Consider the following 21,321-nt stretch of genomic DNA (forward strand, 5'->3'; position numbering starts at 1 on the left):
CTGCCTGCCTGATCACCCTTACTGCCCCCCTACTGCCCTGCTAGCCCCCAACTACCCCCCCTGCCAGCCTGGTCTCCCCACACATCCTGCTGCTCAGACATTTGATCACCCTTCACTAATCCCCTTCTGGCCAAGTCACCCACATAGTCTGCTTCTTGGTCATTTGGTCATTGCTCACTAACCCCGTCAGCTGGGTCAACCCACGCTGCTTGCTGCTCAGTCGTTTGGTCGTCCCTCACTAACCCCTTGCCGGACTGGTCACCCCATGCAGCCAGTTCAGATTGCAATGGTTGCTTAGATTTTTATATAGATAGGTCAGTGGCCCATGCACACACAATTCATGCATGGGAAGCGGGAGAGTTCCCTCAGCCCAGCCCACACCCTCTCCCTTTGGGGATGTCCAACCGTCGGCAGTCGGACATCCCTCTAGCAATCTCTGACTGCTAGCTTCTAACCGCTCATCTGCCTGCCTGCCTGATCGCCCCTCCCTAACTGCCTCAACCTGCCTGCCTGATTGCCCCTAACCCCTCTGCCTGCCTGCCTGATCACCCCTAACTGATCGCCCTTACTGGCCTGATCTTGTCCCCAACTGCCCTCCCCTGCTGGTGTGATTGCCTCCAACTGCCCTCCTCTGCCAGCCTGATCTTACCCTCAACTGCCCTCCCCTGCTGGCCTGATCTCACCCCCAACTAGCCTACCCTGCTGGAAGAGATTAACCAAAGAAGATACTAGTATATGCATATATGTATAACCCATGGACCCAGCAATAATGTGGTAAAGGCCTTGGGGGTGAGAGAGGCTGAGTGGAGGAGGAAAACAGGGGACAAATGGAAATGGGTATATCTGTAATAGTGTCAACAATTAAAAAATAAATAGATCCACATATATATGGTCACTTAACTCCTATATCCCCCCTCCATCCCTCCCTTCCATTCATCTCTGAAAAACAATGGAAAAAACATCCTCAGGTGAAGATTAACAAAAACAAAAACTATCAGCAATGTACCTACCAAAAAGAGAAATTAAGAAAACAATCTCATTTATAATTACATCAAAAGGAATAAAATCCTAGAAATAAATCTAACCAAGACTGAAAAAGACCTGTACAATGAAAACTATAAGACATTTATAAAATAAATTGAACACAATACAAATAAACAGAAAGGCATTCTGTACTCATGGATTAAAAGACAATATTGTTAAAATGTCCAAAGCAACCTACAGATTCAATTCAATCTTTTTCAACATTACAATGTCCTTTTTCTTTTTCTTTTCTTTTTATTTTTCCTTTAATGAGAAGTTTATTTTTACTAATTCACTAGTGTAGTATGCAATAAAATAACAGAATTTGAATAAAATAAACTGGCTAATGACAAATAATCAGTTTTCCTCAGTGATTCTTCTTCTACATAAACAGGATAATTAAATCCCAAAGGGTCTTTTTGGTGTATCTTCAACATTCTTACACAACATAACCAATTAGGGACATTTTTTACAGATAAACAAAGAGAATACAAGTAGCTTTACAGCAAGTTGAGTCTATTAAGTACATTTGTTATAACAAAGAATTTCTGACACAAAAATTGCTCACTGCACACAGAATTCCAGAAAAGTGATACCATGAGCCGAAACCAGTTTGGCTCAATGGATAGAGCATTGGCTTGGGGACTGAAGGGTCTCGGGTTCGATTCCAGTCAAGGACATGTACGTTGGTTGCGGGCACATCCCCAGTAGGGGGTGTGCAAGAGGCAGCTGATCAATGACTCTCTCTCATCTATGTTTCTAACTCTGTATCTCTCTCCCTTCTTCTCTGTACAAAATCAATAAAATATATATATATATATATATATATATATATATATATATATATATATATATTTTTTTTTTTTTTTTTTTTTTTTTTTTTAAAAGAAGAAGAGTGATACCATGAGATGGCTGATGTTAGAAGGTATATGGGAGTCTGGTGGGATGAGAAGTGAGGGATAAATTAAAATCTGGCAAGTAACTCCTGAAGCAGAGCCCCTTTTTAGAGGGCCTACGAAAAACTGATGTCACCTTTTTAAATCTCTGCCGAGAAGTCCACTTGTTAAGAACTGAAGACCATTTTATTATCATTCATGTAGCAAAATGCAGCAGTCACACTGTTTCCAAAAGGATCCTAAAAACTGTAGTGCAAAGGAAACGAAATCTGAGAAAACAATTACAAACACATCAACACTTTTTTTTCAAAGAAATGTGTTCAAAACAGTGACTTTTACAAAAGATGCCTATTTGTTTTAAATGGGGAAAAAAGAACTCTATGAAAGATCAAAGATTCATTTCACAGCTATTTTATACTGCATCAATGATTTAACAGTATAAAAACCAGGGGCATCAACTTTTTAAAAATTAGGTCTGAAAGATCAGAAGTATCGATGCGGGAGGTGTTTTATAGACACCAAATGCCAATATTCCAGCTCTGTGTCCTGTCCTGTTGTTACGATTTGTAAAAACCTCAACGATGCAGTGATTCAAGTTTTTGTTACTTCAAGGATGTATTAGAAGACAATGCATCTTGGTTTGAAGAATTTGTTGCATCCGAAGGCTGGAACAGTACTCTACCACGATGACTGAAGACATAAAATGATGGGTGATTCTTTAATGTGTCGAATGTCTTATTTTTTAGTTCTGACATAGCATCTATGTCTTTAAACTCCCCTGCAATATGAACTATGCCGTAACAGGTAACTGCGAAAACCAGAAGTATCTGAAGAACTATATCTATGGGCAGGGATTCATCCTCCTTTTCTGTTAATCGCATGTAAGAGCGATGCTGGCAACGAAAAAGGCTGCGTGGGCTGGAGCAAAAAGACCAGTGCCCGCCAGCCCCTTCCACAGCGAGGGCACCTTGGTTCTGGATGAGCAGCAGCCCAGCAAAAGCAGCGAAGGCCTTTATTGTATTAAATGACACTGGCTTAATTGAAGAGGCTAAGCTATTTGCTCTGCAGTCCGTCCTATCCTTTGCTTTAGATTTTTCCTCTTGGTGTCATTTCCCCCCCGCCCCCTTTCAATCCTGTAGTTCCTGTTTTATGATGTTGAAGTTAAAGATTTTTGGAAACAATACTCACAGATGGATGCTGGAGACACAAAAAAGTCACAGCCCACGTTCAGTGGTGGTAAGATTCATCAAGGATAAGATGGGAGAGGGCACATTTTTCCACTGTCATTATATTTTCCCCCTGATGACCAGCAAGTAATTCACCAACCGGCAGCGTCAGAATTTGAACCCAGCACCGCACTTCCGTCAGGGAAGGGAGCCCGAGCCGTTCAAAGGGACTTCTCCAGGAGCAAAGGGTCCCTGGTGGAGACCAGCGCCCGCCACGACGGCCGAACAGAGCCCACGCGACCTGACCTGACTCCCTACAATGTCCTTTTTCACAGAAAATGAACAATCCTAAAATTTATATGGAACCATACAACACCCCAAGTAGCCAGAGCATCTTGAGAAAGCAGAATGAAGACAAAGGAATCAAAATTCCTTATTTGAAACTATATTACAAAGCTACAGTAATAAAAAATAGTATGGTATTGGTAGAAAAACAGATACAGAACAGAAAAATAAATTCACACAAAACTGCTGTTTGACCCAGTGATCCCAATTCTGGGAATATATCCTAAGAATCCCAAAATATCAATCAGAAAGAATATATGCACTCCCATGTTCCTACCAGAATTATTTACAATAGCCAAGATCTGGAAACCATGATGAACTATCACCTCACACCTGGTAGAATGGCTATTATCAAAAAGAATAAGAAATAACAAGTGCTGGTGAGGATGTAGAGGAAAGGGAATCCTTGGGCACTATTTGGTAGAAATTAAATTGTTGCAGCCTCTACAAAAAAATAGTATGGAGATTCCTCAAAATATTAAAAATAAAACAACTATATTAGGCAGCAGTTCAATTACTAGATATTTATTCTTAAGAAATGAAATCACTATCTCAAAAAGATATTTATGTCCCCACTCACAGCAGCATTATTTACAAGACACACACAAAAACCATAACTGTTCATCAATAGATAAATGGATAAATAAAGTGTGATATATATGCACAATGGAATATTATCCATGGTTGGACCTTGAGGGCATTATACTAAGTGAAATAAGTCTGACACAGAAAGACAAATACTATCTGATCTCACACATATGTGGAATCTAAAAGAAACAAAAAACACCTAGATATAGACAACAGATTAGTGGTTGCCAGAGCTAGAAGGGATGTGGGGGGAGAGGGGGTGCAAAATAGCTAAAGATGGTAAAAAGGCACAAGTTTCCATAAGTGTAAAGTGTATTCGAAAGTTACTAAGACAGATCTTAAAAGTTCTCATAACACACACAAAATATAGCTGTGTATAAGTGATGGATGTTATCTTAAGTTAATCATTTCTCAGTTATTACATACTAGAGGCCCGATGCACGGAATTCATGCACTAGAGGGGAGTATTCCTCAGCCCAGCCCGCACCTCTCTAATCTGGGATCCCTTAGGGGATGTCTGACTGCCAGGTTAGGCCCGATCCTAAACCAGCAATCAGACATCTCTCTCACAATCCAGGACTACTGGCTCCCAACTGCTCGCCTGCCTGCCTGCCTGCCTGCCTGCCTGCCTGATTGCCCAACTGCTTCTGCCTGCCAGCCTGATCACCCCTTAACCACTTCCCTGACAGACTGATCGATGCCTAAATGCTCTCATGCCGGCCCTCCCCTGCTGGCCTGGTCACCCCTAACTGTCCTCCTCTGCAGGCCTGGTCATCCCTCACTGCCCTCCTGTACAGGTCCATTCACCCCCAACTGCCCTCCCCTGCTGGCTTAGTCACCCCCAATTGCTCTCGCCTGCTGACCTGGTCGCCCCCAACTTCCCTCCCCTGCCGGCCTAATCACCCCTAACTGCCCTCCCCTGCAGGCCTGGTTGCCCCTAACTGTCCTTCCCTGCTGGCCTGGTTGCCCATAACTGCCCTCACCTGGAGACCTGGTTGCCCCCAACTGCCCTCCCTCCCCTGCAGGCCCAGTCACCCCAACTGCCCTCCCCTGCCAGCCATATTGTGGCAGCCATCTTTGACCACATGGGGGCAGCCATCTTGTGCGAGGGAATTAGGGTTAATTTGCATATTACCTCTCTATTATATAGAATAATAAATTTTGTTGTATATCTAAAGCTAATACAATATTATCTATCAGTAATCTACCAATTAAATTCACTAATTAACTTTTTAAAATAAATTGATATAAACCATCGGGAAATCATTATATTGCTATTTCAAATAAACAAAGAATGATTAAATCTTTACACATCATACTTTCTCCCATGATAATTACTTATGAAAAAACTAATTATCATATTACTTAAGTGGGTAAAATTTTTGAAATAAGAAACTACATAAAATTATTAACATAAAACATTCCTCTATAATAAGACATATAGTAATTACTACATTTTCAAAACTGTTTCAACCTAGAAATTTTTACAATACCATTTATAAAAGCATTAAAAAATCAGATACCAAAAGTTAATCAAAATTTTTGTACAGTAAATTATAAAACACATACCAAGTACCTCCGGAAAATTATGGATAAGGAAGCATCTATCATTCCCATCTAGACAACATTTGCACTGGCAAAATTCGTCTGATGTAACTATTTTGGAACTCTAGAGTCTATTAAAGGCTTGCAACTTCTAGTCAAAAGTTTTGACAAAAATTTCAGTTAATTTTGGTCAACTTCAGGTCTTAAATTGGTAGTAGCTAACCAATCTTCCCACACCCTGAGCTCCAAGGCAATCAGTTATAACCAAGCTCCTAGAACATTTTGCATGGGCTTGCAAATAGGACAGTAAGCAGTTTTGACAAGGTCCTCCAAAAACTGCAAATCTGTACTCTGATCATTGACAGAGCAAATAGACAGCAATTATTGCAAAATCCACCTCTCTTGTTGCAACACTCTCCATCCAACTAAAATGACTTCCAGAAGATTTAAAGGGCTAGCACCTATTCTCACTCTTCCACCCTAACCCCTTCATTTTTTTTTTTTTTTTTTGGAAACTAAATGCATAAGGACTAGAACAAAAAAAAAAAAAAAAAAAGCAATCACAGCTGAAACCGGTTTGGCTCCGTGGATAGAGCATCGGTCTGCGGACTGGAAGGTCCTGGGTTCGATTCCAGTCAAGGGCATGTACCTTGGTTGCGGGCACATCCCAGTCGGGGGTGTGCAAGAGGCACCTGATCTATGATTCTCTCTCATTGATGTTTCTAACTCTCTATCCCTCTCTCTTCCTCTCTGTGAAAAATCAATATATTAAAAAAAAAAAAAAGCAACCACAAATACAAGATAATTCAGAAAGTCATGACCAAGTAAAGACGCAGACTTAGAAATGACCTAAAAAAAAAAAAAGAAATGACCTGGGACCTTATGTTTACACACAACAGAGACATGTTACAACAACAAAAACACAGAGAGCCCAGTCACTGTTGCTCAATGGTTGAGCTTTGATCTATGAACCAGGAGGTCATGGTTCAAATCCCAGTCAAGGCACACGCCCAGGTTGCAGCTCCATCCCTAGTAGGGGGTAGCAGGAGGCAGCCAATCAATGACTTTGTCTCCTCATTGATATTTATATCTCTCCCTCTCCCTTCCTCTCTAAAACCAACAAAAATATATTTTTTAATAAAGAAAAAATTTAAAAAAAAAATAATAATAAAAACAGCAAGTCCTGGGGAAGGGGGAGAATCTTACCATATTATAAGATTTAAATGTCAAGTGTTCACTTGGGGGTCAACAGAGGTGGGGCACAGACCCTTACCAACCCCCCCTGAAACATGGAAGGTGCCTGAACCTTCCCCCATTCTGAGGGAGGTCTCCTGCCCCCTTGGCTGCTTCGCTTCCCATGCACAGCTCAAAGTGGGACCCAGGTAACGGACAGAGACTTGGCTGACAGCAGCTGCCCTGTCACTGCAACAAGACTTATTTGAGAGGTCTCATACCCATGGTGTGGGCAAGTGGGTTTTTAATATCCAAGTCCAGCCTAGCAGCAGGAATGCTCAGGCCCTTCTCAAGGAGGAAAATAATCAATTCCACTAATACACACATGGTAAATGAGATTGATGCTAGAGTGTTGAGTATGACAGATAAATGGTAGCCAGTTTCTCAGAGTAAAGTAATGTGGCTAATGGAAATAAATGAATATTCTTAAAAAAAAACACACACAAACTGATTGTACTGTTCAAAAAGCTGTTCCTAATGGGTTAACAAAAATTCTTATTGGCAGAGCGGCCATGGTAAAGGTAAAATTGCACAACATGTTATGAATCTAAAGTAGACATAGTGTAGTGCAAATAACTTAAAATGTAAAAGCTATCAAGACTACAGTATAAAATTTCCAAAAGTTTCCTATTATTTAAAGTAAAAAAGGGGGTGACACTGGAAGAATATCATGTAAGGAAATATACCCTGAGAATAATTTACATCTAAAAAATTTGTGCTTTAAAAAATTAACCTTCATTCGAAACGCTAATAGCAAGATACCCATGAAAATACACACATGGTGACAAAACAAGCCAGGGGAAAATCATTTGGGCGGAAAAAATGGAAAAGAATCCCAAATAAAATTTAAAGAAAATATCCCTTTATTAACTTTTGGTCGAGAATATGTTTGTATATTTTCAGAAAACAACTCCGAGACCATCTGGAATTCTGTAACAGAGAGCAATAGACAGAAGCACTCCAGCCATGAAGACAGAAGAGACACAATTCAGAGATGGAAGATGCTGACAACACCTCGCCATACCAGCAGACAGCAGCTGCGTGTTGCTGAAGGATGCTCAGGACCAAACCAGAGACAGGCGGACCTGCATTACCACCATTTGTCCACCAACCAGATCTGAAATATCATGGCTGGCATGTACACATAAGGAACTATCTGGCATTGAAATTGGGACGCAAAAGAACTGTTGGCCCAGAAAGGAACTCACTACAGACTGATTCATTTGCTGCTCAGCATAACCATTATGGCCTGTTGCAGTTTAGGTTCTTACAAGAGTATTTCTTGGATCACATGATCTCACACATCTAGAGGAAATAATGAACAACACAAACAGACCCAGAGAAAGAGAACCAGCGATCAGACTCTCAAACCTCAGAGGGAAAGTAAGGGAGGATGGGAATAAGGGGAAGAGATCAACCAAAGGACTTGTGTACATACATATGGGCCTAGCCAGTGGCCATGGACAACAGGGGGGTGGGGGTGGGGCATATCTAGGGAAGGGTTTGGGATGGGAATGGGAGAATAAGGACAATTATGTGAGACCATAATCAATAAAAAAATAAAATAAAATAAAAAATAAATCCTAAAAAAAATAATAATAAAATAAATAAATAAATAAATAAATGTCAAGTGTTCAACAGAAAAATGCCCAGGCATACAAAAAAAGGTAAAGTATGGCAAAACAAAGAAAAAATATAAATCAACAGAACCTGTCCCTGAAAAAATCCAGATGACAAACTCAACAGACTAAAACAACTATCTTAAAAATATTCAAGGAGCTGAAATAAGTCTTGAAAACAGTAAAAAATGTTTTTTATAAAAAAATGAAAATATTCATAAAGAGATAAAATATATAAATGAGCCAAAAAGAAATTCTGGAGCTAAAAAGTACACTTAACTAAAATAAAAATTTTATTAGAGGGATTTGAAAAACAGATTTGGACAGAAAAACTGATCAGTGAACTTGGAGACATGATCATGGAAATTATCAAATCTGAGGAATTAAAAGAAAAACAGTATGAAAAATAAACAGAGCCTAAGGAATCTGGTACACCAACAAGTACTAATATGCAAATTATAGGGTTTCAGAAGGATAAGGAAGAAAGGGGCAGAGAGACTCTTTGAGTAAATAATCATCAAAAAAATATTCCAAATCTGATGAAAGACATGATTATAAACATCCAAGATCCCCCAGGAACTATTGATAGAACAAAGTCAATGAGGCTTACACCAAGAAACATTATAGTCAAACTATTTAAAGACAAAGGCAAAAAGAGAATCCAAGCACCGACAAAAATTGACTTGTCACATACAAAGAATCCTCAATAAGATCTTAACCAGATTTCTCATCAAAAAGCATGCAGCTAGAAGGCACTGGGTTGGTTATTCGAAGTACTGAAGGAAAAAAACTCAACCAGAAACCCTACATCTAACAAAGCTGTCCAGAAATAAGGACAAACTTAAAACATTCCAAAATAAAAACTGAGGGAGTTCATTACCAAAGACGTGCTAATGGGAATACTTCATGTTGAAATGATAGGACATTAGATAGTAACTGAAAGCCACATGAAAAAATATATATTAATGATAAAGTAAATACATGGACAACTATAAAAACTAGTATTGCCCTAGCTGAGTGGATCTATTGGTTGGAGTATCATCCCATACACCAAAAGGTTGCAGGTTGAATTCCCAGTGAGGGCACATACCTAGGTTGCAGGTTAGATCCCTGGTCAGGAAATCTATAGTAGGCAATTGATCAATGTCTCCCTGAAATATCTCTCTCTCTCTCTCTCTCCCTCCCTCCCTCCCTCCCTCCCTCCCTCTCTTCTCTCTCAAATCAAGAAGAAAAAAAAAATCCAGAAATGAGGAGACAAGATGGCAACAGATCAGACTGACTTGTTCTGAGCCTAGTCCCAGAACAGATAGAATCAGCTTCTAAGAGTGGCACAGGGAGTACAGAATAGCAAGCTAAGGGGTAGCAAAACTCTAAAAGAAGGTAAGGGTCCTTTGGACAGGACTTCATGACCAAGCAGCCGGCACTGTGGCGGTGGAGACCTCTCCCGGAGCTACGGGCTCAGAGAGAAGGCTGCGCCATCTTACCAAGAAAGGAGAACCTTCTCTGAGACCTGGAAAACCCACAACAGAGGAGACCATCGAGCAGCTGTGATGCCCCAATCGGCGCAAACACGTGGATTCAAGGGAGTTCTTCAATCACCCACAGAAAGATCAGAGTTTGCGGGGAAAACGTGAGGGTTCTGGGCCACCGCTGCACAGGCAGCGACTGTACCCGCGGCGCGCCCCAGCGGCCCGAGCCCCCCAGACCCCGAGCCCCCCCGAGGCCCCGAGCCCCAGAGGCCTCGCGTGGCCCCGCTTCCCAGCGGTCCCACGCCGCCACCAGAGGCCCCACGCCCAGAGCTGCACCAAAAGAGACAGGGGCTGCAGAGAGAATCGCACACTGCAAGACCCAGTGCTGGGTTTGGTGTGATCTTTCCTAAAATCGGGTCTTTTGTAAAAAAAAAAAAAACAGCAAGGGACTCGGGACAAATTGTTAAGAATCGGGACCATCCCGCCAAAAGCGGAACATCTGGACACCTTGGTGCAGACCCAGCCTGCGCCTAATCCCTCTCACCCTCTTGCTTCTGAGTACTAGGGAAGGATTGCCCAGTTTGGCATATCCTGGGAGACTGCAGGGGGAAATTGCCTTCCTGGAAACGGGGGATCAGAGCGAGAAGAAACAATCTGGGAAAGGAGTCAGTCTGGGAGCCGGCACCCAAGCAGCTTTCCTGACAAAACATAGAGCCATAGAGATAGAAGGCTAGAGCAGCCAAAAAGATTGGGAAGTCAAACTAGAAACACTGCCACCTAGGGGCTGAAATACAAACTGATTCCCCCCCTTTTTTTATTTTTTTTTTATTACTTTTAATTAATCAAAAGTAAATGGACACAAAGAACTAAGAAATAGCCTACTTAAAATTAAGGACTAGCTTACAAAACTGAGGTGCAGTGGAACGCAGGGATCTGCAATACTGTCTGAACCAAGAAATAAGTGTGCCAAATATAATAACAGAGGAAGTGAATGACCACTACTGCACATTTTTATGCTAATTTTTCTATTTTGTATTTTATTTTCATCTTTTACATCTTTTAGTTTATTTTCATTTTTTACATCTTTTAATTAAGAAATGAATTTTTTTCTTTTTTCCTCACTTGATTTTACCTTTGTAATTATTACATTTTTCAATTTCAATCATCATTATTACTACTGCTATTTTGCATTTTTTGTTTCCGTTTTGTTTTGTTTTTTTGTGTGTTTTTTTCTTACCATTTTAATTTCTTTTTATTTTACATTTGGATTAGTCTTCATTCTATTTTAATCTCTACTATAGCATCATTCAACCCTACCTCAACTTGACCTTTATGCCATCATTCTCTTTTACTTTTACTTTTACTCTTTTCATCTCCTGTTTATCTTATCCCTTTCTGGATTTAGTTTTTCCCTATTCTTTCTGTATATTCCCTGCTAAAAAAAAAATATCCAAGGGTGAGGATTAAAAAATAATCCTATCTAATAAAAGAATAATATGCAAATTAACCATCTCCCCACTCAAGCCACGCCCACCAGCCAAGCAGAGTATGCAAATTAACCCCAACCAAGATGGCTGCAGCGACAGAGAGCAGTTGAGAGGCTTGGGTTTCCCTGGCAATGGAAGCCAAGCTTTCCACCCTGGCCTCAAGGCTACAAAGTTTCAATTATAGAAGATAAATCCCAAGAAAAATGGCGAAAGCCACGGAGCTGGAGAGAGCAGGCTAGGGTAGCCCCGGCAATGGAGGAAGCAAAGCTTTCCACCTGCCCTGGCCGGCCTAGGCCTCCACTCAAGGCTATAAAGTTTCATTTACACAAGATACTTAAAACCAAACAGAAATGGTGGCAGCCATGGAACGAGCAGGAGGCTTGGCTCTGCTCCAGGCTACAAAGTTTCAATTGTAGAAGGTAAATAAATTCCAGATACCTGGGCCTCTGCTTGGGTCGCCAGGGGGCGTGGCTGGCCTGGGAACCACCACAGGCTCTTCGCCCAGGCCGCTCCACATCCCAAGGGAACCCCCACCCTGATCCAGGACACCCTTATTGTGACCAAGCCAGCAGAGGAGGGAAGTTGGGGGTAACCAGGCCTGCAGTGGAGACCAGTTGGGGGGGACCAGGCCTGCAGGGGAGGACAGTTAGGGGTGACCAGGCCTGAGGTGGAGGGCAGTTATGGGCAAACAGGCTGCCAGGGGAGCAGTTAGGCATCAATCAGGCTGGTAGAGGAGTGCTTAGGGGCTGGCAGACAGAAGCAGTTAGGGGCAATCAGGAAGGAAGGCAAGCGAGCAGTTGGGAACCAGCAGTCCTGGATTATGAGAGGGATGTCCGACTGCCCATTTAGGCCCGATCCCACCAGTCGGACATCCCTCGAGGGGTCCCATATTGGAGAGGGTGCAGACTGGGCTGAGGGACACCCACTTCCCATGCACGAATTTCGTACACCGAGCCTCTAGTCATCATAATGAAAGACTAATATGCAAATGGTCATCACACCATGACACCATAATGCCGTGATGCCTTAAGGACCAATTAGCAGGGACCTGAGGCTGCGTGGCACCAGGCTGGGGCTGAGGGAACTGAGGTCACGCCCTCCACCCTGGTGCCAGGGGACCTGAGGCTGCGCCCCCCTGACACCACGCTCCCTGAGGCTGTACCGCCCACCCGGGCACTGGGACAAGTGGCAGTATCCCCGCCCAGCAGGGCTTGATGGGGGTAGGGCCAGCCGGGTCTTGGTGTCATCCAATGTGATCGAGCTCACAACCCAGGCATGTGCTCTGACCAGGAATAGAACTGTGACTTCCGGTTAATAAGTCAACACTCAAACACTGGGCTACACCAGCCTGCCAGACCAATGCATTTTTAAAAACTATTAAGACTGATTTTAAACACACAATGCATAAAAATATGATTTTGTGACGTCAATAATTGAAAGGAGGCAAGAACAGAGCTGTAAAGAGCAATTTTGAATGCAATTAACATTAGGCTGCTATTAATTCAAATTAGTGTGTTGTAACTTTAGAATGTTAAGTGTAAAAACCCATTAAACTACAAAGAAATCATCTATAGAATAAAGACAAAAGGAAATAGAAAGGAAATCAAAAAGTTTCATTACAGAAAAACAAGGAAATATAGAAAAAGAGTTAATCAGAAAATAAGGGGGGGGGGAAACACTATAAGACATACAGAAAACAAATATCAAAACAACAGAAAAAGTCACTTTTATCGGCTGCTTTAAATGTAATTAAATTCTCCAAACAAAAGACAAAGATTAGCAGAATGGATTTTAAAATATATGATATCCAACTATAGGTTGTCTACAGAAACTCACTTTAGATGCAAAGATACAAATAAGTTAAAAGTGAAGAATGGGAAGAATGTATTTTATGTAAATACTAGCCAAAAGAGAGTAGGCATAGCTATACTAATATCAGGCAATATAGACTTTAAGTCAAAAAACTTAGCCCTAGCCAGTTTGGCTTACTGGATAGAATATTGGCCTGTGGACTGAAGGGTCCTGGATTCAGTTCCAGTCAAAGGTATGTACCTCGGTTGCAGGCTCCTCCAAAGCCCAAGTCTTGGTAGGGACACATGCAGGAGGCAACCAATCAATGTGTTTCTCTCACATCGATATTTCTCTCTGCCTTTCTCTTTCTTCTATTCTCTCTGAAAATCAATGGAAAAATATCCTTGGGTGAGGACTAAAAAAAAAAAAAGTTTATAAGAGACCAATGACATTATATATTACTACAAAGTTCAGTAAAACAAGATTATTTACGGATAACAGTTCACCCTTGAACACCATGGGATTTATAGTGCCAACCCATATGCAGTTAAAAATCAACATGTAGGGGCCGGTTTGGCTCAGTGGATAGAGCGTCGGCCTGCGGACTGAAGGGTCCCGGGTTCGATTCCGGTCAAGGGCATGTACCTTGGTTGCGGGCATATCCCCAGTGGGGGGTGTGCAGGAGGCAGCTGATCGATGACTCTCTCTCATCGATGTTTCTGACTCTCTATCTCTCTTCCTTCCTCTCTGTACAAAATCAATAAAATATATATTTTAAAAAAAAAAAAATCAACATGTAATTTTTCACCCCCCAAAAAATATTAACTACAATCATCCCTCAGTATGAACAAGGATTGACCCAGGACTCACCATGAACGCCAAAATCCGTGAATGTTCAAGTGCCTTATGAGAAACTAGATGCCCAGCACATAAAATTCACAGTCTGAGACCCCTCTCACAGCCTGGGACCCCTCACTCCTTACCACCCACCTGCTCACTGCTCCTTAACACTCGGCTCACTGCTTGAGATTCCTGCTGCCGCCACTGCTCTCACCAGCCGTGAGCCTGGCTTCTGGCTGAGCAGCACTCCCCTTGTGGGAGCGCAATGACCACCAGGGGGCAAATACTGCATTGCTTGTCTGCCCCTTGGTGGTCAGTGCACATCATAGGAAGCAGTAATTTTGGTCATTCTAACAATTACACTAGTGGCTCAGTGCGTGAAATCACGTAGCCCCACTCATCTGCACGCCCGCCCACCACCTGGCCTTGACACCCTAACCTCTCCAACCAGAGCTCGAACACATCTTGCCCCACCCCTGACCTCTCTGGCCTTCTCTGGCCGCTTTAAGCTCCACCCTCCGTCCCATGAGTTGCCTCGGGCTCGTCCAGCCTCCTCAGGCATCTCCCCACTTCCACCCCATCTCTGGAGCAACGCGGCAACTCTGCCCTGTCATGGCGCCGGAGGAGAGCGTGGATGCCTCCCGCCTGCTGTGGGGTTTCGAGAGTCGCTTCCTGGCGGCATGCATGTTGCGTTCCTTCCCCTGGCAGGTATGTGGTGAGCACAATCAGTGCAAACAGTGGGTGACAAAGGACTGGTGAGAGAGGTGCTATGGGATCTCACCCCCAACGTCCCTGCCATGGGATGGTCCCACCTCCTCAGGGCACCTCCCCACTTCTGCCCACTCCAAAGCAATACAGCGGCTCCACCCAATGCACACGCAGCCTCCTGCTGAACAGTCATTATGGCGTGAGGACATCATGACCATTAGCATATTAGCTCTTCACTATATAGGACACTAGAGGCCCAGTGTATGAATATTCATGCACTTGGGGGGAGGGGGGTGTCCCTCAGCCTAGCCTGCACTCTCTCACAGTCTGGGACTCCCTCAGGGATGTCTGCCTGCTAGCTTAGGCCCACTCCCCACGGGAACAGGCCTAAGGTGGCAGTCAGATATCCCTCTGGCAGCCCAGGAGCCCATGGGGGATGTCGGACTGACGGCATAGGTCCACTCCCCAATGGGAGTGGGCCAAACCTGCAGTCAGACATCCTTAGCACTGCCGAGGAGGTGGGAGAGGCTCCCGCCACTGCTGCTGCACTTGCAACTGTCAGCCCAGCTTATGGCTAAGCGGAGCTCCCCCTGTGGGAGCACACTGACCACAAGGGAGCAGGTCCTGTGTTGAATGTGTGCCCCCTGGTGGTCAGTGTGCATCATTGCAACCAGTCATTACCAGTCATTCTGCCATTAGGATCAATTTGCATATTACCATTTTATTATATACGATAGTGTAGAACAATGCATACAGTTAGTCCTCTGAATCTGCAGATCCCCAGAGATAGAAAAAAAAACAAAACTGTTTTTTATCTACTGTTCATTGAATCTGTAGATACTAAACCCAGGGGTACCAAGGACCAACTATATACATTTATTGGGGTGGAGGAGGACAAATATAGAGCACTCCACTCTAGCCAACACCACCAGAATACATATTCTTCTCAAGTGCAGATTGGACATTCTCCAGGAAAGACAATACTGTAGACAACAAATTAAGTCTCAATATGTTTAGAAAAATAAGTAACATACAAAACATCTCTGACCACATAGGAAGAAATCAATAATGCAAGGAAAAATAAAAAATTCTCACTTGTGGAAACAACACACTTATCTTAAACAACCAATGAATCTATAAATAAATCCCAAGTAAAAGGGAAAAATGAAAATAAAAACAGGGAGCATTATCTCAATGCAATGAGATTTTGCTTCCCAGCAATTGTCAACTATTTGGCTCAAATAAACTCACAAAAATTCTTTAAGAAAAAAAAATATCCAAACATTTGTGATGCAGCAAAAGCAATGCTAAGGGAGAAGTAAATAGCTGTAGATTTCCCATTAAAAAATAAGAAATAACTCAAATCAGCAACCTAGCTTATAATTTAAAAAACTAAAAAAAGAAGAACAAGGGATAAGACAAGAATGCCCAATTTCTAGTCAACACAGTACTGAAAGTTTTAGCCAGAGCAATTATGCAAGAAAAAGTAATAAAAAGTAATAAAAAGCATTAAAATTGAAAGGAAAGAAATAAAACAATCTGTATTCACAAATAATATATGTAAAAATAAAAAAAAACTCTAAAAGTATCAGACAAAAAACTGTTAGTTATAAAGTTTAAAAAAAAAAACTTACAACAGCCTCAATAAGAATTAAAAACTTAGCAATTAACTTACCCAAGAAGGAAAAAGAATAAAAACTACAAAGCATGACTGAAAAAAATTAAAATGGAAATTAATACATGGAAACACATCCCATGTTCATGTATTAGAAGACTTAAGATGTCAATACTAATCAAAGAGATCTGGAGATCAATGCATTCTTATCAAAACAGCAATGATGTTTTTTGTAAAAAGACAAACCAAGAGATGGTGGAGTTCAGAAACTCTCTTCCTGCCTCCTCTCGTGAACACAGCAAAAAACTACAGAACCATTTATTGAGAACCACCTGAAGACTAGCTGAACAGAATTTCTGTAAATAAGGATATAAAGAAGCAGACACATGGAGACTGGTAAGAGAGGAGGAGATGCAAAACAGGCTAATCTCACAACCACAGGTTGTGGTCAATAATCAAAAGCGATATCTTGGTTATACCAGGCATACCGGTTAATAAAACGAATTTTTTTCAATACATGGAGTTACACATATGTTGATATACCGTATATGCGATTTGATATGCATGCTATTTTGTTGTATTGACAAGCTTCAAAGTTTCATATGTCAAATTTGCTGAAGGTGTTAACATCATAGATATTTTTACCCTTAAAAATGTCAAATTTCGTGCCAAAAAAAGAGCATTTGTGGGAAGTTTTAATTCATGACTCTTAAAGAAAAGTGCTGCTGAAAGTTATTGTATACTTCGGGAAGCTTATGGTGAACATGCTCCATCTAAGATACTTGTGAACGCTGGTTTGACAGCTTTAAAAGTGATGATTTCTATATGAAAGACAAAGAATGTTCAGGTAAACTGAAAAAGTTTGAAGACCAATAATGACAAGCATTAGTGGATGAAGATGCGTGTCAAACTCAAAAACAACTTGCAGAAAGATTAAACGTTGCTCAGAAAACAATTTCCGATTATTTACAAGCAATAGGAAAGATTTTAAAGGGAGGAAAATGGATGCCACATCAACTGAATGAAAGACAAATGGAAAACCGAAAAGTCATCAGTAAAATGTTGCTTCAATAACAGGAAAGAAAATCTTTTTTGCACTGAATTGTGACTGGTGATGAAAAGTGGATATATTTTGAGAATCCCAAATGCACAAAATCATGGATTGACCCAGGTCAACCATCAATATTGACTGAAAGGCCAAATCGCTTCAGAAAGAAGACAATCTGTGTTTGGTGGGATCAGGAAGGTGTGTTGTATTATGAGCTTCTAAAATCAGGTGAAATAGTTAATACTAATCACTACCGACAAGTAATCAATTTGAACCATGCTTTGATGGTGAAATGACCAGAATAGACCAGAAGAAACAGCAAAGTAATTTTGCTTTATGATGACGTACCATCACACATTTCAAAACCAGTTAAAGACACATTAAAAGATCCTGCCTGGGCCGAAGCCAGTTTGGCTCAGTGTTAGAGCATCGGTCTGTGGACTGAAAGGTCCCAGGTTCAATTCCGGTCAAGGGCATGTACCTTGGTTGCAGGCACATCCCCGGTAGGGGGTGTGCAAGAGGCAGCTGGTGGATGTTTCTCTCTCATCGACATTTCTAGCTCTCTATCTCTCTCCCTTCCTCTCTGTAAAAAAAAATCAATAAAATATATTTTTTTAAAAAGATCCTGCCTGGGAAGTATCAACCCACCCGCTGTATTCACCAGACCTTGCTCCTTCACATTACCACTTGTTTCAATCAATCAATAGCACACACATTTTCTGAGCAGCATTTCAAAACATACAAAGAAGTGGAAAACTGGGTCTCTGAATAGCTTGCCTCAAAACAAGAAAAGTACTATTGGGATGGTATCCACCGATTACCTGAAAGATGGGGGAAATGTGTAGCTAGCGATGGACATTACTTTGAATAAAGCACTTTTGATGCTTCTCTTGAAATTACTGTGTTTTCTTTTATTACAAAATCCGCATTATTAATCAGTACAACTGGTAGAGGTCTCCCTTGAAGAGCGAGGAATCCCAACTCCATACCAGGCTCCCCAGCCCACGGTTCCAAAGCTGGGAACAGGAGTCCCAGTAACATGTGCCTGTGCAAAGGAGTGAGGGTTGTCCTAGGTGTTCCTCTTAGAGTCTACACATGGACTTACTAGTTGAAAGATTCCCTCACTCTGAGCTCCAGGACTGCGGCAGCAGCTCAAAAAGCACCAGGGGCACACGGGTAAGAACAAAATTGTATGGCTTCAGGGCAAGGACTGGAGGAACAGCTCCATCCTGAAGAAAAGTGCTGACAGGCGTCATTGTTCCTTTGTTGAGCCCTCCTCTCACCTAACCTGAGATGTGTGCTAGTCCACATCTGAGTCTCCATCTATCTGGATAACAAAGCTCACTCCACCATTGTAAATCCCTGAGACCCTTCCTCACCCAACTTGCAGAACCCCACAAGCAGTTTCCAGTGGCTTTCCCATACAAACACCAAGTCTCTGCTCGCACTACAAATTTCCCTAAATCTCTCAAGGTTCGCAAACACCAAACAATCAGCATCTAACCTTGACATGCCTTATACCACTTGCTAAGTGACTCCAAGCCTGGCACTAAGGGCAGCCTGGCTACGTTCGCAGCGTGGCCTCTCTCAGACACCTCCAAACCCAGCACAATAAGATACCAACCAAAGATCACTTTTTAGCACATATACTGATGGCAATACATGTGGTTTACATAATAACATCAGAGAAAAAGTCAATAAATTAATGTTTAGAAAATTAAAGTGTATTTTTAAAGCTCTAAACTTTTTAAATTGGGATTCAAACCAAATGTACTATATAACCCTCTCTTAAACCAAAATGTAACACTAGTATGGCTACTACAAATGCCCTTCACAGCACTGGTATTAGCAACAGAGGTAACAATAATCTCAGGAAAAGAGCCCTGGCCAGGTAGCGTGGTTAGTTGGAACATTATCCTGTCCACTAAAAGATTGCAGGTTTGATTCCCAGTCAGGGCACATACATAGGTTACAGATTTGATCCTGATCAATGTTCTCTCTCTCTCTCTTCCTCTCTCCCTCAAATCAATAAAAGGGTATTCTTGGGTGAGATTTTTAAAAAGAAAGAAAAATCTCAAGATAAGACACTAGTATCCCCAACATAGAAAATTTAAGCATCATCGACTACAACAACCTTTAATGGAGTATTTGATATAAACAGCAATAAGATACAGAAAAATAATGACTGCCATGCAGGCATGGCTCACTGGTTGAGCATCAAGTTATGAACCAGGAGGTCATGGTTTGATTCCTAGTCATGGAACACGCTCAGGCTGCAAGCTTGATCCCCAATTCAGGGCATGTACAATAGGAGATAGCCAATCAATGATTATCTCTCATCATTTATGTTTCTATCTCTCCCTCTCCCTTCCTCTCTAAAATCAATAAAAATATTTTTAAAAGAAAAATAATAACTAACATTTATTAATCACAAATAATGACTACCATTTATTAGTCACATAATGACTATCATTTATTAACCACATACTAATATAGCTTATCTCCTTAAATCTGCATAATCCTACATAATAAATAGGTAATATGCAAATTGACCATCACAAGATGGCGCCTGCCACCAGAGTCCCTTTTGCCCTACCAGGGTCCTCAGGTCCTCCTGCACTCCCCACTGACTAACAACTCGCCCAGGCTCCTCCAACAAGCTGCCCATCCCTCTCTTCCTCCCTCCCCCGAAGCTGAAGGCTGACTGTGGTATCCAACAAATTAGAAATTATAACTCATTCGTTGAGAGTATTCTCCATTCCTCAGCTGGGCTGGCCGCTCCACATGCCTGCCATCGGAGTCCCCTCAGCCCTGCCGGGGGCCTCAGGTCCTCCTGCATCCTCCTCTCCCCCACTGACTGAGGCTCAGGCAAACCACAGATGGCGGCAGCTGCTGCCCAGAGCTGGCCCAAGGCACAGGCAAGCTGCTAATGGCAGCTGCCCAGCTGCCCAGGGCCGCCCGAGGCTCAGGTAACCAGGGCCGCCCGAGGCTTGTGCTGTGGCAGTGGCAGCAGCAGAGGTGTGATGGGGGTGTTGCCCCCCCCCCCCCCATTGCTGGGCGGGTCGCCTCCTGCTCCTGAGGGCTCCTGAATCGTGAGAGGGGGCAGGCTGGGCTGAGGGACGCCCCCTCCAGTGCATGAATTTTCATGCATTGGGCCTCTAGTAATATAAGAATGCATTACTCCTGTTATAAAGAAAGAATAAATAAACTTGCCCAAGATAAGCCAGATTGTTAGGAATACTGCTAAGATCTGAATCCAGGTATCTGTCTTCAAAGTCTATACCAGGGATGGGGAAACCTATTTTCTGCCAAGGGTCATTTGTATATTTATAACATCACTGGAGGGCCATTTAAATTATCAACTTAAAAATTAGCCTGCTATATTTGGTCAAACATTTAACTAATTCATGACTTACGCCTTGGCAGGGTTAGATCAAATAATTTTGCAGATCATATATGGCCCACAGACCAGATATTCCCCACCTCTGGTATCCCATTCCAAATGCAAGAACCAAAGAAAATTACCACCCACAGAATAAATTTTCAAGGCCCACATCAAATACCACCTGGAAACTTCATAAAATGAATTTCAAGAAGAATATACCTCCAAGAAGGACCCCTCATGGTTAACTGGTAACAAATTCATAACTAGAATCTAACAGCCATTAGCAACAGAAGCCTCTAATACACACATTTAGGAAAAAGCAACAGGCTGAACCTTCGGTTTCTTGCACTTGCCCCTGCCATAGAATCAACGCTCATAAATGAGTTCATGGTATCATCTTGCAATCAACGGTCTGAGAACTGCCCCTCCCAATCAGAACCATGCAACTATCTCCTCATTTGCATCTATACTAACCAATCAGAACTGCTCCATCATAATGACCAATCTGACCTATCTAGACCATGGACCAATCAGAACTTTGCTATTTAGATTCCTCTTCTGAA

General features: G+C 42.1%; 1 protein-coding gene and 1 pseudogene across 10 annotated transcripts in view; both read right to left on the reverse strand.

Moving 5' to 3' along the window:
* SENP7 (SUMO specific peptidase 7) overlaps positions 1-21,321 on the reverse strand; it is a 143,378-nt gene that overhangs the window by 49,600 nt on the left and 72,457 nt on the right. The window lies entirely within an intron of this gene.
* Positions 1,919-18,629, reverse strand: LOC311617390 (ER membrane protein complex subunit 5-like; annotated as a pseudogene). Its single transcript has 2 exons — positions 18,499-18,629; positions 1,919-2,929 (listed from the first exon to the last, which is right to left on the reverse strand). The product of its transcript is annotated as an ER membrane protein complex subunit 5-like (transcript).

Source organism: Pipistrellus hanaki (genome assembly GCF_964339955.1).
Source record: "Pipistrellus hanaki genome assembly, chromosome: 2".
Taxonomy (NCBI): domain Eukaryota; kingdom Metazoa; phylum Chordata; class Mammalia; order Chiroptera; family Vespertilionidae; genus Pipistrellus; species Pipistrellus hanaki.